We start from the raw sequence: 13,629 nt of genomic DNA on the forward strand, positions 1-13,629 counted from the left end.
GGCGACATGGGTGGTCGCTACATAATTGCATACTAGTCATACAGTTTTTGATGGATCGGGCTGAAATTTTTTGACAAAGAGGTTGATTATAGTGCGATTAAAAGCCTGGAAGCCGATTCTTGATTTTCGAAAAAATAATTTCTTTAGGATTTTTCAAAAATTTCAAAGTCCCGTAGCTAGGCAACGGTGGTGTCCATAGCAACGGTGTTCAAAAGCGTAGAACGAGATCCTGGTATGAACCTACCTGTCAAGTTTCATCAAAATAGGTTGACTCCTCTGGCCTCCAGAGCTGTCCATTACAAACAAACATGCAAACAAACATACAAACAAACAAACATACATGCAGACAGATGGAAAAAGTGAAAATAAGGGTACTCAAGCAACCACCCAACAAGCCGGTAGGCAGCATGGGTGGTCACTACATAATTGCATACGTCATACAGTTTTTGACGGATCGGGCTGAAATTTTTTGACAAAGAGGTTGATTATAGTGCGATTAAAAGCCTGGAAGCCGATTCTTGATTTTCGAAAAAATAATTTCTTTAGGATTTTTCAAAAATTTCAAAGTCCCGTAGCTAGGCAACGGTGGTGTCCATAGCAACGGTGTTCAAAAGCGTAGAACGAGATCATGGTATGAACCTACCTGTCAAGTTTCATCAAAATCAGTTGATTCCTCTAGCCTCCAGAGCTGTCCATTACAAACAAACATGCAAACAAACATACAAACAAACAAACATACATGCAGACAGATGGAAAAAGTGAAAATAAGGGTACTCAAGCAACCACCCAACAAGCCGGTAGGCAGCATGGGTGGTCACTACATAATTGCATACGTCATACAGTTTTTGACGGATCGGGCTGAAATTTTTTGACAAAGAGGTTGATTATAGTACGCATAAAAGTGCAGAAGCCGATTTTTGATTATCGAATTTTTTTTTTTTTTTTAGGATTTTTCAAAAATTTCAAAGTCCCATTGCTGGGCAACAGTGGCGTCCATAGCAACGGTGCTCAAAAGCATACAACTAGATCCTGGAATGAACCTACCAGTCAAGTTTCATCAAAATCGGTTGACTCCTCTGGCCTCCAGTGCTGTCCATTACATACAAACATACAGACAGACAGAAAAACTGAGAATAAGGGTAGTCTAGCAGCGACCACCCAACATACAGACAGACGGAAAACCTGAAAATAAAGGTAGTCTCGCGACCACCCAACATACATGGGGGAACCCTCAGGCAACATGCAAAATGTTGAGTTTTTCTGTTTAGATTTAGTAGGTTGTTAAAACTTTTGTTGTTTTGTTGAGTCCAAGATCGAATGCCACAAAACAAAAATCATTCCAGACCAAAAAGATCCACTTTTGCATTCCAGGGTCAACACAATAGCTTAAGGTTAGCACGTTTTGTTGTTCCAAATCACTATTCTCATGCAGAAACTGTTTTTCATCAAAATTTAAGAGAGTGTGTATTTTAGTTGAACTCAGAAAAGAATACATTTTACCCATGAATCCTTATTCATGCAAAAACGGTCTTTTTTTGCCTCGTACAAGCGTTATTCACAACACATTAGGACGCATGCACACGTACGCACGCATGAACATGAAAATTGAGACTAAATCCATAAGCTACTGCTTTGGAACAAGTCCAACGGGGGCTAATAAAAACCCAGATGAATCATTGGATGCGTCATGCTATCAGCTGGAGTGTCAAAATGGGCTGGCATTGTTTAGCCGACATGATCTAGCTCGACTAGCAAAAAAAATCATGAAAAATCACTCGTAGAGTGACAACTTGGCAAAACAGCACAAAGTAGAATGGCACTCGGTAGAGCGCATACCTCTGCCAGGTGGAAAAGTTCACGTTTTGTATCCCACTGATGGGCTGGATCTGAACCAAAATCCATCTGCTTGTTCTTGTCACCGATCCAACTCATCCACCTTGTTTTGTCATAACTCGTCTGCAACTTTTTGAGATATATTTAGTTTTTGGCCCTGTCTATCAATTTTCGAAAATATGCCTGTGTTGACCATTTGATTTTAAAATTAACTGGCCGTTGAATTCAGCCACCTGACATGAAAATGCTCTTCAAATTTCACGTCAATTGGATGAAAATTGAAGATTTTAGAAAATTTGACCCAAATTGGCCTTTTGGCCTATCTTGACCTTTTCCGATATGTTTACCTCAAAATCAATAAGTGGTTGAACTCAATAACCTGATATGCGAATGCTCTAGAAATTTCAAGTTAATTGGATTAAAATTGAGGCTTTTAGAAATTTGACCTATGTAAACCTTTTGGCCTATATTTACCTCAAAATTAATAGGTGGTTGAATTAATTGACCTGCTATGCAAATTCTGTTCAAATTTCAAGTCAATCGGATGAAAATTGAGGATTTTAGAAAATCTGGGCCAAATTGGCCTATGTTGACCTTTTGGCCTATTTTTACCTCAAAATTAATGGGTGGTTGAACTCAGTGAACTGATGTGCAAATGTTCTTCTAATTTCAAGTCAATCGGATGTAAATTGAGGATTTTCGAAACAATTTTAAAAATTGGCCTATTTTGGATTGACCTTATGGCCTATGTTGACCTTTTTACCGATGATAACCTAAAATGTAATAGGTGGTTGAATTCATCGACCGGATATGCCAATCCTGTTGAAATTTCAAGACGATCGGAGGAAATTTGAGGATTTTAGAAAATTTGGCTAAAAATTGGCCTATTGGCCGATGCAGACCTTTTTGGTCGACCAAATTTTATGAAACTTCAATGCGAGACCGTCGCAGGGTCGGTGACATTGATCTCTAAAATTTTCAGAATGATCGGGTGAGCGGTTTGGGTTGGAGGCGAACGGAGAGACAAACAAACGAACTGACGAACGCACGCACGCACGCACGCACGCACGCACGCACGCACGCACGCACGCACGCACGCACACACACACACACACACACACACACACGCATACACGCACAAACGGAGGCAATTAACATCTCAAAAAAAAAAATTTTGCCAAGTAATAAATGAAAAATCACTCATCGAGTGACAACTTGGCAAAATGGAACGTCACTCAGTAGAGCACATAACTCTGCCAGGTTGAATAGTTTACATTTTGTATGCTACTGATGGGTTGGATCTGAATCTGCACCTTAACCAAAATCAAATCTGCTTGTTCTTGTCACCTCACCAACTCTTCCACCTCGTTTTGTCTTAACTCGTTCACAACTTTTAGAGATATCATGCTATACATAGTTTTTGGCCCCATCTATCAGTGGTGAATAAACACTTGAAAAACTCTCGGATCTTCACAAAAATCGAATCAATTAGTTGTCGTCACACACCCAACACGTCCACCAAGTTTAATCCGAATCCATCCATAATCTTTTGAGATATCGTGCTGTTAGATATCGTTAGATATCGCTGTTAGATTTGAGATATCGTTTTTGGCCCTCTCGTTCAATGGTGAAGAATCACTGAGGAAGTTCTCAGAACCGGATCCGGATTCGGATGCTCACCAAAATCAAGTGTTGCTGTCCTTGGCCGCTTTCGGATCTTCACCAAAATTCCCAAACCTGTCCACCAAGTTTTGTTGTCCTTGGATCAAGAATTCAGATCTTTCGGTGAAGATCCGAATTCTCGAATCCAGATCCGGATTCCGATCTTCACAAATTATTAATCGTTGCTGTCCTTGGCCGGTTAACTACATACACAAAAACTTTCAGGATTGCTTGAAAACTGTGGCCAAAAATCGTGTGACGGATAGACAAATGCAACAGACCACCATAGTTGGCAGAAAATATTTTTCACCAAGTAATAACATCCGGCATTCTAATTTCCTTGGGGATCAGAAAATTCCATTGAAATCCAGCGAGCTGCTCGGTGATCTCTCATCTCATTACAAGGCAAGGTCACATCCAGGACGTTCCTACAGATTGGGACCCAGCAGGTTCAGGCTTTCATGCTGCCATCTGTACAATGACTGGATATTTCAGGATGACCATCAAACTATCTACCGACCTCTGCGGTGCAAGACCAGTTCAAGGAACATGACACGGACTTCATGCAATGTCACACCAATCAAACATCTGATTTATGGCTAATTAAGATCAGTATATAGCTACAGCTGCAATCCCTTTAGTACAGGAGCAATCATGCAATCCCTCAAAGTCGAAAGGAATGGAACTCAACATCATTGGATGACTTTTGAACACCTTGGGTAATCGAAGACGTATCAATGTTTTTGTGCCACAAATTAGAGAAAACTTAAAAAAAAAATTAATCAAAAAAATCGATTTTAATCTGTAAAAGGATTTGCCAGTGAGTGCTTGTATTTTTTTTTAACGAACACGAAACGAGTTTCCTTTACTGTGACATTGATTTGACCTTGACGCCGTTTGTTTGCAGCTCATCCAGACGATCCACCATCCACAAAGCTTTGGTACGAACTCGCCCTCTGCAGGATTCCGATAACATGGCACCGTGATAATTCCGAACGAGCGAGCTGTGGGGGCTGAGAAATGCAGTTCATTTCACCGCACTCTGTTTCCGGACGACTCTTAGTCCGGGAGTCTCAGGATGATATGTTGTTAACTTCCGCCATCTTTGAAGATGGATGGAGGTGACTGTTTTCACCCCTTTCTGTTTGTTTGTTTGTTTGTTTGTTTGTGAACAGTATTACGGAAAAACTCCTCGACGGATTTCGACGAAACTTGGTGGGGGGTTAGGTATGGTCCAAGGATCATGCCATTAAATTTTGGACTTGGTCCCCCCCCCCAAAAAAAAATTGTTCGAGAAAATTTTTTTTTTTTGCATTTCTATGTTTTAAGTGATTTCCAACCCCCCCACCAAAAAAAAAATTGTTACCCCCCCCAAAAAAAATTTAGACAATTTTTTTTTGCATTTCTACATGTTTTAAGTGATTTCCAACCCCCAAAATATTGGTACCCCCCCCCCAAAAAAGAGAATTTTTTTTTGCATTTCTACATGTTTTAAGTGATTTCCAACCCCCAAAATTACCCCCCGCAAAAAAAGAGAATTTTTTTCCATTTCTACATATTTTAAGTGATTTCTAACCCCCCACCCCCCCAAAAAATAGTTTGAGAAAAAATTGTTTTTTTTTTGCATTTTTACATGTTTTAAGTGATTTCCAACCCCACCCCCCCAAAAAGATTTTTTTTGCATTTCTAAATGTTTTAAGTGATTTCCACCCCCCAAAAAAAATTGTTCGAGAAAAAAAAATTTTTGCAACTTTTTTTTCAACAAAATTTCGATTTTTTTTTTTTTTTTTGCATTTTTAGGTTTTAAATGATTTCCAACCCCCCCCCCCCCAAAAAAAAAATGTTGGAGAAAAGAACTATAACTCTCAGCACTGTTGACATCATATTTAATGAATAAGATATAAGGTTCACTTGAGTGACCCAGCAGTATTGGCGGCGGAGGTTTTGCACTCTCCCGAGTGCTCCCCCTCTCGTGTTGAACCTGGTTTTGCCGGGTAAAGTTTTTTTTTGTCTGCTGTTTCTTGGTGCTTGGGGGTACCTCTACAAAATACAGGGGGTGCCTGGTGATATCCTTTGAGAATTTTCAGATATTACATTATGACACCTCAGCTTGACATGTATGTGTATTAACCCATTCTTTTCTTTTCTTTTCAGGGTTTACATTGGTTATGGATCCAGCACCTGACGAGTGCTACTTCAGTTGGAGGTTCAACTGCCAAGCGAAGAAGGAACCGTTGATCTGTGCAGGAGCAGTCCGAATAACGAACATTATCCGGTGCAGCAAGATATACGGTGATGAAAAACACTTTGAGCTTCAAGAAACATTGGACAAGAACAATGAATTCACATTGAAATGCCATCAAAGTTGTTTCAAGTTACACCTCAAAAGACTCACACTGAACGTCACAAACGTCAGAGGGCTGGAGAAACTGATTCAAATGTTCCTCGCAAGGTGACAAGGCGCTCGCAGTCAGGGGACTCGGCTGAACCTTTAGATTTTCAAAAGCATTGTGTTTTCTGCGTTGAGTTTTTGCAATCTTAAAAACGACAAGAAGAACCCGTCCAGATGGAGGGCTGCATTCTTATTCTGAGAATTGGAGACTAGGAAGTCTCGATTAGAAGTTTGTGCAAAGTGAAATGATGATGTTGCAAAAAGTGTCCAACACCGTCTTGAGGGGGCACTTAGCGGTCTGCATGCCGCAGATGCCCGGCACCTTGTGGACTGTCGACAAACATTTGTCAACTTTAGGTCACTCCCAGGGCAGGCTGCTAGTTGTAGAAGTTCAGAGGACACTGACGAAGATCGTCCCTTTGAGTCAGTTGTAGAGATGATGAAAGCTGACCGGTCAAGAATGTGGGATTCCGTTGAACTGTTTGCAGCCTATACAGACCTTGATGGGGATAAACCTTCTTGGAGGACCCTTATCTAGCAACTCCAGCAGACATTTGGTGATGATCTCCTGGTACTGTCCTCACCTGGGAGATTGCTTTTTTGTAGTTGTGCCTCGCAGACTCTCCGACTTGTGAAGGATGACGAGGATGAGGTGGAGACAATCGCAACGAAAGGGCAATAGTGGACATAAAGTCGACACTTGACAAGTATTTATAAATTGTCAAGAACCTTTTACCAGCCCATGCCATATCGGGAAGCGATACCGTAGCGTCTTACTATGGGTTGGGAAAAGGCTCTGTCATCAAAGTCCTGAAAGCTGGGAACGAACTATCAGCCATTGGCAATGTGGATGCAGCATTACAGTAAGTGCTCGACCAAGCCACTGCCTTCATCTCAACCTGTTCTGAAACTCCTCAGCTATCCTCTCGACATTGAGCTTGTCAACATACAGCCGAGGCTGGGATGGTACCATTCTCCTGGATTTAAGGTGCAACTTTAGAGTTGCAACAACAAGCCAGTGGTCAGTATTGAGGAACTGAACACTCCGGTTGACCCTGCAGTTCTGGATCATCCTCCAGCGACCATCAACGAGCACATGGTCATTCTCATTTGCCACTCCACCAGTGTTGGAATAAATCCACCGATGAGCTTGTGGGTGCTGAAACCATGAACCAGCCACCCTAAGCCCATGACTTCTTGCAAAGTCAAGGAACTGAGTGCTATTCTGGTACACAGTTCAAGACCCATGGGGATTAACACACATCTCATACCCTTCCCTATCAGTGCCAGTCGATGCATTGAAATCCCCCAAGGCGAGAAGAGTTTCTCGCCTGGGGCACTGATCAACTCCAGTCTTGAGCGTGGCATAGACTGCGTCCTTCACGGTAAGATCACTCACCTCAGTTGCAGCATATCCAGAGACCAGGGAAATGACACCCAAGGAGTGACGAATCCTTAGTCTCATAATACGCTCGTTGACCGGTGTTACCTCAATTATCAATGGAGTCAGCTTATTGGACACAGCTACAGCAACTCCTTGGGTATGGTAACCATCAGAATGACCAGACAAATAGTCGGTGCAACCACCCACCATGATCTCGCTGCAATCCGGTCTCCGAACCTCAGAGAGTGCTGCAATATCGACATTCAAACGCTTGAGCTCAGATGATAACAGAGACAGGTGATCATCCTCTCTTAGGGATAGGACAATCCAAGCACCCACCTGAACGGACCGCCTCAGGTTAACCCAAGGAGACTGCCGTTTGGAGGACGACACCTCAGCACCACTCTGCTGCACACCACCACAATCTGACCCAGGAAGTTTACCCCGTGCTTTTCTTCCTATCATCAAGAAATGGGGGTCCCGAAGGCTTTTCCCAAATCCCGTCATCTGGTGAGCTGACCTGCGAAGAACAGCAATACAAGAGGTACTCCCACGGAGTGGGTTTTCAGATTTCTTTGCATTTGTGTGTTTTGCAGATTGAAGTGTTTTGCGGTGGTCGGAGCGCACGTCCTGCCACCAACCTCCTCATAAAAAGTAACCCAACTGCAGGAGGACGTCCGCAGACACAGTTGAGCACTAGATATGGATGGCCGTTGGCTCACAAGGAGCTTCTCCACCTTTCACAGGTTTTGTTTTTAATCCTGCTGGGTGTCCATATCCAAACACCCTCCTCACCAGAAAACCTTGTGGGGGAGACGGTTTAATCGCCGGCAATCCGACCATGGAACAAGTTAGTACAGGTTTACATGGTACCTGTAGCAAGTCACAGATCTAATCTAGCTTGATCCGACAATAATGACAATAGACCTGACAAGAGTGTGCAGATCGGTGACAATGTATTTTTTTAATTGAATCCATTTTAAATTCAGGTTGGAACACAACAAAATGTAAAAAAAGTCAAGGGGTGTGAATATTTCCTGAAGGTACTGTATAACACAAAACAGAGCAGAAGGAACGAAATGGAAGGCAGGGAGAAACACCAACAACAGGGTAGAGGAGGAGGACACAGGGGTTGAAAAAGCTGGATACAAGCTCAAACACAGTAAGAAGGAAGCTGGAAGAAGAGGAAGGTAAAACCGGGGATGAAAAGTGGAAAAACATCCCGGAAAGGCGGGTGGAAGGAGAGGAGAGAAAACACAGAATAACCTGGAATGGAAGAAGTGGGCTTATGTAGGGTTAATGAAGGTAGAAAGCATCATGGGTGTGGATTGGCAATGATCTGAGGAGGAGGTGAACATCCATATTGAAGTACTGGAGGGAAGAATGAAACTGAACAGACTGAGAAAGTTGGTTCCACAGGAAAGAGAAAAGAACAAATGAGTGGAGCTGAGCAGTGAGCCTGGATTATGGGAGTTTCACCACAGATGGGTTCCCGATGGACTACTATACATATGTCCTGGATAAACCAGGGAATTGTGGGTAGAGGGAGTGATGTTGGGGGCGGGGGGAGGACAAAAGGACAGAGAACGCAAGACCAGAAAAAAGGTGGTGGAGGTCAACAATGACCTCTTTGCTATGGGGGAGCAACAGCTTCATCATGGGAGATTCCAATGGTTTTAAGGACCTTGGTTTCCACAGAATGAAGATGTGAAAGTGGTGAGGCAGGGGCACCAGCCCAGAGGGGAGGAGAGCATCAAGAGGAGAGCAGTACTCCATCAAGTTGCAGATGGATGCCTTGTACACTGTTAGAAGGTCAGACTTGACATGGAAAGACTTGGCACGATAGAGGATGCCCAGTCAGCAGCTGGCTTTGGAGGACAACTCAGATATGTGGTTTTCCCAAGAGAGATGTGGCTGATGATTAGACCCACACATTTGAGGGATTTAATTTCTTTAAAGGGTTTTGAAGAACATATATGTGAGGATTTGCCAGATGGTCCTTTCAGAGAGACCTAGTGAGAGAGTGAGATTTCTTAGGGTTGAAAGACATAGTCCAAGTGTTGGATAAGTTCCTGATTCTATAAAGATCTGTAGAGAGGGAAGAAGCTGCTTGCTGCCTGCCAATATTCAGAATTAGGGATACTATGGCAGAGGGTGGAGTCATCAAGGAAAAGATAAAAAGGGTTTTTTCAGAGAAACAGAAAACATCGTTGATGACGAGGAACAAGACTGGGCCCAAAACATACCTCGAAGGACTCTGGCCTCGTCAGGGAAATGAGAAGAGAATGATTCCGATGAAAGACACATGGTGACTCCGACAGTGGAAGAAGTCGGTAAGCTGTTAGAGAAGGTGACCTTGGACGCCAAGGTTCCAAACCTTTGAATTTTGGAGATGGAGACAGGGTGCCAGCCTGTGTTAAATGCTCAAGATATGCCCAAAGAGATGCCCTGATGTCATGTCTGAGATTGAGGGCCTCCATCCATTGTCGGCAGAGAAGAAAACAGCATGTTCATCGTAGAAATGAGCAGGTCTGAAACCAAACTGATGATCTGAGATCAAGCCAGAGGAAGGATTTGATGTCAACTGCAATGATAGATTCCATGACCTTGCTTATAATTATTGAAAGTAAGCTAATAAGCCTGTAGTTTAGGTGATCTGTTGTTGCACCATTTTGTGTAACGAGTGCGTGCCCGTACATGCGTGGCCAAACGTGTGTGGCCATACGTGCAAAAAACAAACAAACAAACAAAAATTTCAAATTGCGTGCCAGAAACAACAACCACACAGGCCGTTTCTTCGATCTCGCGTGCCTGTAAGTGCAAAAAAAACAAACAAAAAAAAAACTTTCAAACAACCACACAGGCCGTTCCTTCGCTCTTGTAAACGACGACTGGATTGGGGCATTGTGTTTATGTATAAATGCGCATAAGAAATCGAGAAATTATTATAATACAGTAAGTCATCACTATCCGGAAGTCTGTACATTGTAACCCGTAATGGGGAACGCGCTCTAACTTGGCCATAACTTGGGAACCACTTGTCTTTCAAACCTTTTCAAATTAATTTGAATTCAAATTAATTTCAAACCTTTTGAAAGGCAAACAAACAGAGATTGCTGGAATTATAGATAGATAGATAGATAGATAGATAGATAGAAGATAGATACTGTGGGTGCAAAATGCCAAGCAACGTGTCCTGTCATTGGTAACTAAGGCGCCCTTTCCCCAAAGGCCACGCCTACGCAGCAACGTGTCCTGTCATTGGTAACTAAGGCGCCCTTTCCCCAACGGCCACGCCTACGCAGCAACGTGTCCTGTCATTGGTAACTAAGGCGTCCTTTCCCCAACGGCCACGCCTACGCAGCAACGTGTTCTGTCATTGGTTTGGTAAATAAATGGCCATAACTTGGGAACCACTTGTCCGATTAATATCAAACCTTGAAAAGGCACATACTCAGGTCCCCAGCAATATACCTGCCAAGTTTCAATTAGATCGGACTAGTGGTTGTCGAGAACCAGCGTTCAGACACACACACACACACACACACACACACACACACACACACACACACACACACACACACACACACACACACACACACACACCTGGAATTATAGATAGATGCAGTGGTGTTGGCTAACTTCAAAGTTGATGGAAAGTGTCTTTGGGCAAATTAATGGGGGTGAACAGAGCAAAATCATCAAGTTTGTTGCTGTTGATGAGCTTATCAAACACCTCAAGACTCTTTAACAATTAAGAATGTCAGTTGACTGCTGTTTGGTTTACTCTTCTGTACATCATATTGCCTGAATGGCTCTGGTCTGACTTGTCTATTGAGGATCAAATGTCCACAAAGCTCTGAGACTCCTATTCAGTCAAACTTGGAAGTGGCGCCACGCGACGGTGAAGATGCTGAAGTCAGACTTCCAAAACATGGAAGATAACAACTCATGAAACAGTCAAAAAAAAACTTCTGTGCCTGTTTTTATAAAAAGCTTGAACCAATTTTAAAAGGCTGTCCTGCAGTGTTATCAGATTGTCAGTAAAAACCGAGGTGGCTCTGTAATGACCTTCAGGAAAGAATAAACAACATGTCCTGTGTGATATGCTCTACACTTGGTGCCATTACACGTGGAGTTACCTCCTAATTCCCTCAGGGAAACTTGAGATGGCCACTAAAATGCTACCGATGAAAAGCAGGTGCTGTCCACAATGCCGAAACCAAGAGGAGTTCATTTTAAATGTTTGCTTTGTGTGTGTGTGTGTGTGTGTGTGTGTGTGTGTGTGTGTGTGTGTGTGTGTGTGTGTGTGTGTGTGTGTGTGTGTGTGCGTGCCTTGATGGGTATATTGTAATATTCCCCAAGTAATCCAATCCAATGCTCTTTTCATATCGACGTTGGGCTCATTTGCAAAACATCAGCCTTGAAATTGGATGAACGAAAAATTATTCGGATGTCATCGCGGATCATTTTCAAGGTCGAGTCAATGACGCAAACCCATTTTGAAAACGCCTGCTTATTATTAAGAACTCCAGTATGAAGCGTTAACAGGGCAAGCGATTGTCTGCAAAAGTCCAAATTTATTTGAAATACAGACACTTTTAAAATCACAATAATGGAGATCATGCAAAGTACAAAATGTTGTTACTTTCATGATATGGTGGGTTATATTGTTACGGATTAGGAAGCCTCTTGCACACAGACAGTCAGCAGTCCCAAAGTTTAGTTATTTCGTTAAGTACATGTGTAGAGTTAGAATCCATCCCCTGTGTCTAACGGGAATTTCATGTGTGCGCTGCGAGTTATTTTCTAGTTAGTTTTATGCATCAATCCCCTTCACTTCTTTGCATCAATGACTCCATTGCCCACGTGTTTTTGGCTGAAGGCGTGGGCGGAGCCTCCATCGCCTCGGATCGGGGCTCCGCTCCGAGGAAGGGCATGGAGCGTTTACTCCAGCCAATGGGAGGCCGGAGTGCCAGAAACTACTACGGAGCCTCTTCGGGGTGCGGGCCACCGATATGCCCTGACACACCCTGTCCAATCAGGGCAAAGATTACCTCAGGACGGACCCCTCCCACCTCACGTGAGGAATGAATAATAGGAGTGGCGACCCGTCCAGGAGTGTGCCCAATAGCCAAGAAGAAGCCTCGTCGCCTTGTTTTGCTCTCGCTTTGCCTGCTGGCGTTCTCGTCTTGCCCGCAAGTGCTCGTCTGGTCTGGTCCGTTCTCGTGCTGGCTGGCGTCCGTTGCATCATTCCCGGTCACCGGTGCTTGGTGTGGCGACGAAGGTGTGGGTTTGAGTCCCCCCCTCCCACCCCCCGAACCAGCTCGTCTCGACCAGACCGCACGAGGCGGAAAGGTGCCCGACCGAACTCTTACCCCCAAGCTGACCTATCCTCATCATCTGGAGGGTCCAATAAAGACCCGACGGGGTCCATTTCTTTTGGGTTTGTGTGTGTGTGGAGCCAGTCTGTTAAGTCGAATTGTTAAGTGCCTGTGTTCATTGTAAATTGCATTTCTTTTATTCGTGATTAAGTCTGCTCTGTGTCTCCCTCCCAATTGTAAATAAATATCTGTTAAATGTTCCAGTTCGTTGCCTGTCGTTTCTACCATTGACCCAGCACGGTGCAGGCTTGAGAAGTAGTGAGGCCGTTTGTGCCATAAGTTGTCATTTGGACCAGCGCCGCTCTGGTAATTCCCGCTCGGTCACGCCGGACCCGAGTCGGTACATTCGACTCGGTTCGGACAGAGTCGGCCGAGGGTGTGGCTTCCACAGTAGCTCGACGGCGCGATTACTTTGGTAAATTGGAATAGACAAGTGGACCCTACCTCATGCCGTCGAAATATTGGCAACCACGGTCCTTTAAGTGACCCGTCGACTCCGGAGTTATCCGGGGTGACGACCTTTTAATTCCGGGTGTTCGGTGGGAGACGGCCATATTTCTCCGTATTGCGGTCGTTCCTCGCCACCGACCCCCGGCTCACAACAATATCGATCACGTTTCTTGGTCAGATTCCAGGGAAGCAACGAAACACAAGTGTAAATCTGTGCCGAGTCTTCACGAACGGTGGAGAACACCATTCGTTCTGCGTTGGGTGACTTGTCCAATTTCCCATATAGTATTCACATTAGCAGAGTATTCACATTAATGCAAATAAGTAAAGCAGAGCAAGAGATCATAAATAACCAGAGCATATATCGTGTACTACCAGGGTACCCAGCGTTGTCCGATGCTCTTCTAGGCCTATTGGCATTTTGAAGAAATCAAGTTTTGTTTTTCTATTTATTGTGATGACCAAAAACACTTCCATACACCCACTAAGGAATGGGGTCGGGGATCATTTAATACTACCTTTCA

The sequence above is a fragment of the Eptatretus burgeri genome, chromosome 8, assembly GCF_056783735.1.
Source record: "Eptatretus burgeri isolate ZD-2024b chromosome 8, Ebu_testis_v1, whole genome shotgun sequence".
In the NCBI taxonomy this organism is placed as follows: Eukaryota; Metazoa; Chordata; class Myxini; order Myxiniformes; family Myxinidae; genus Eptatretus; species Eptatretus burgeri.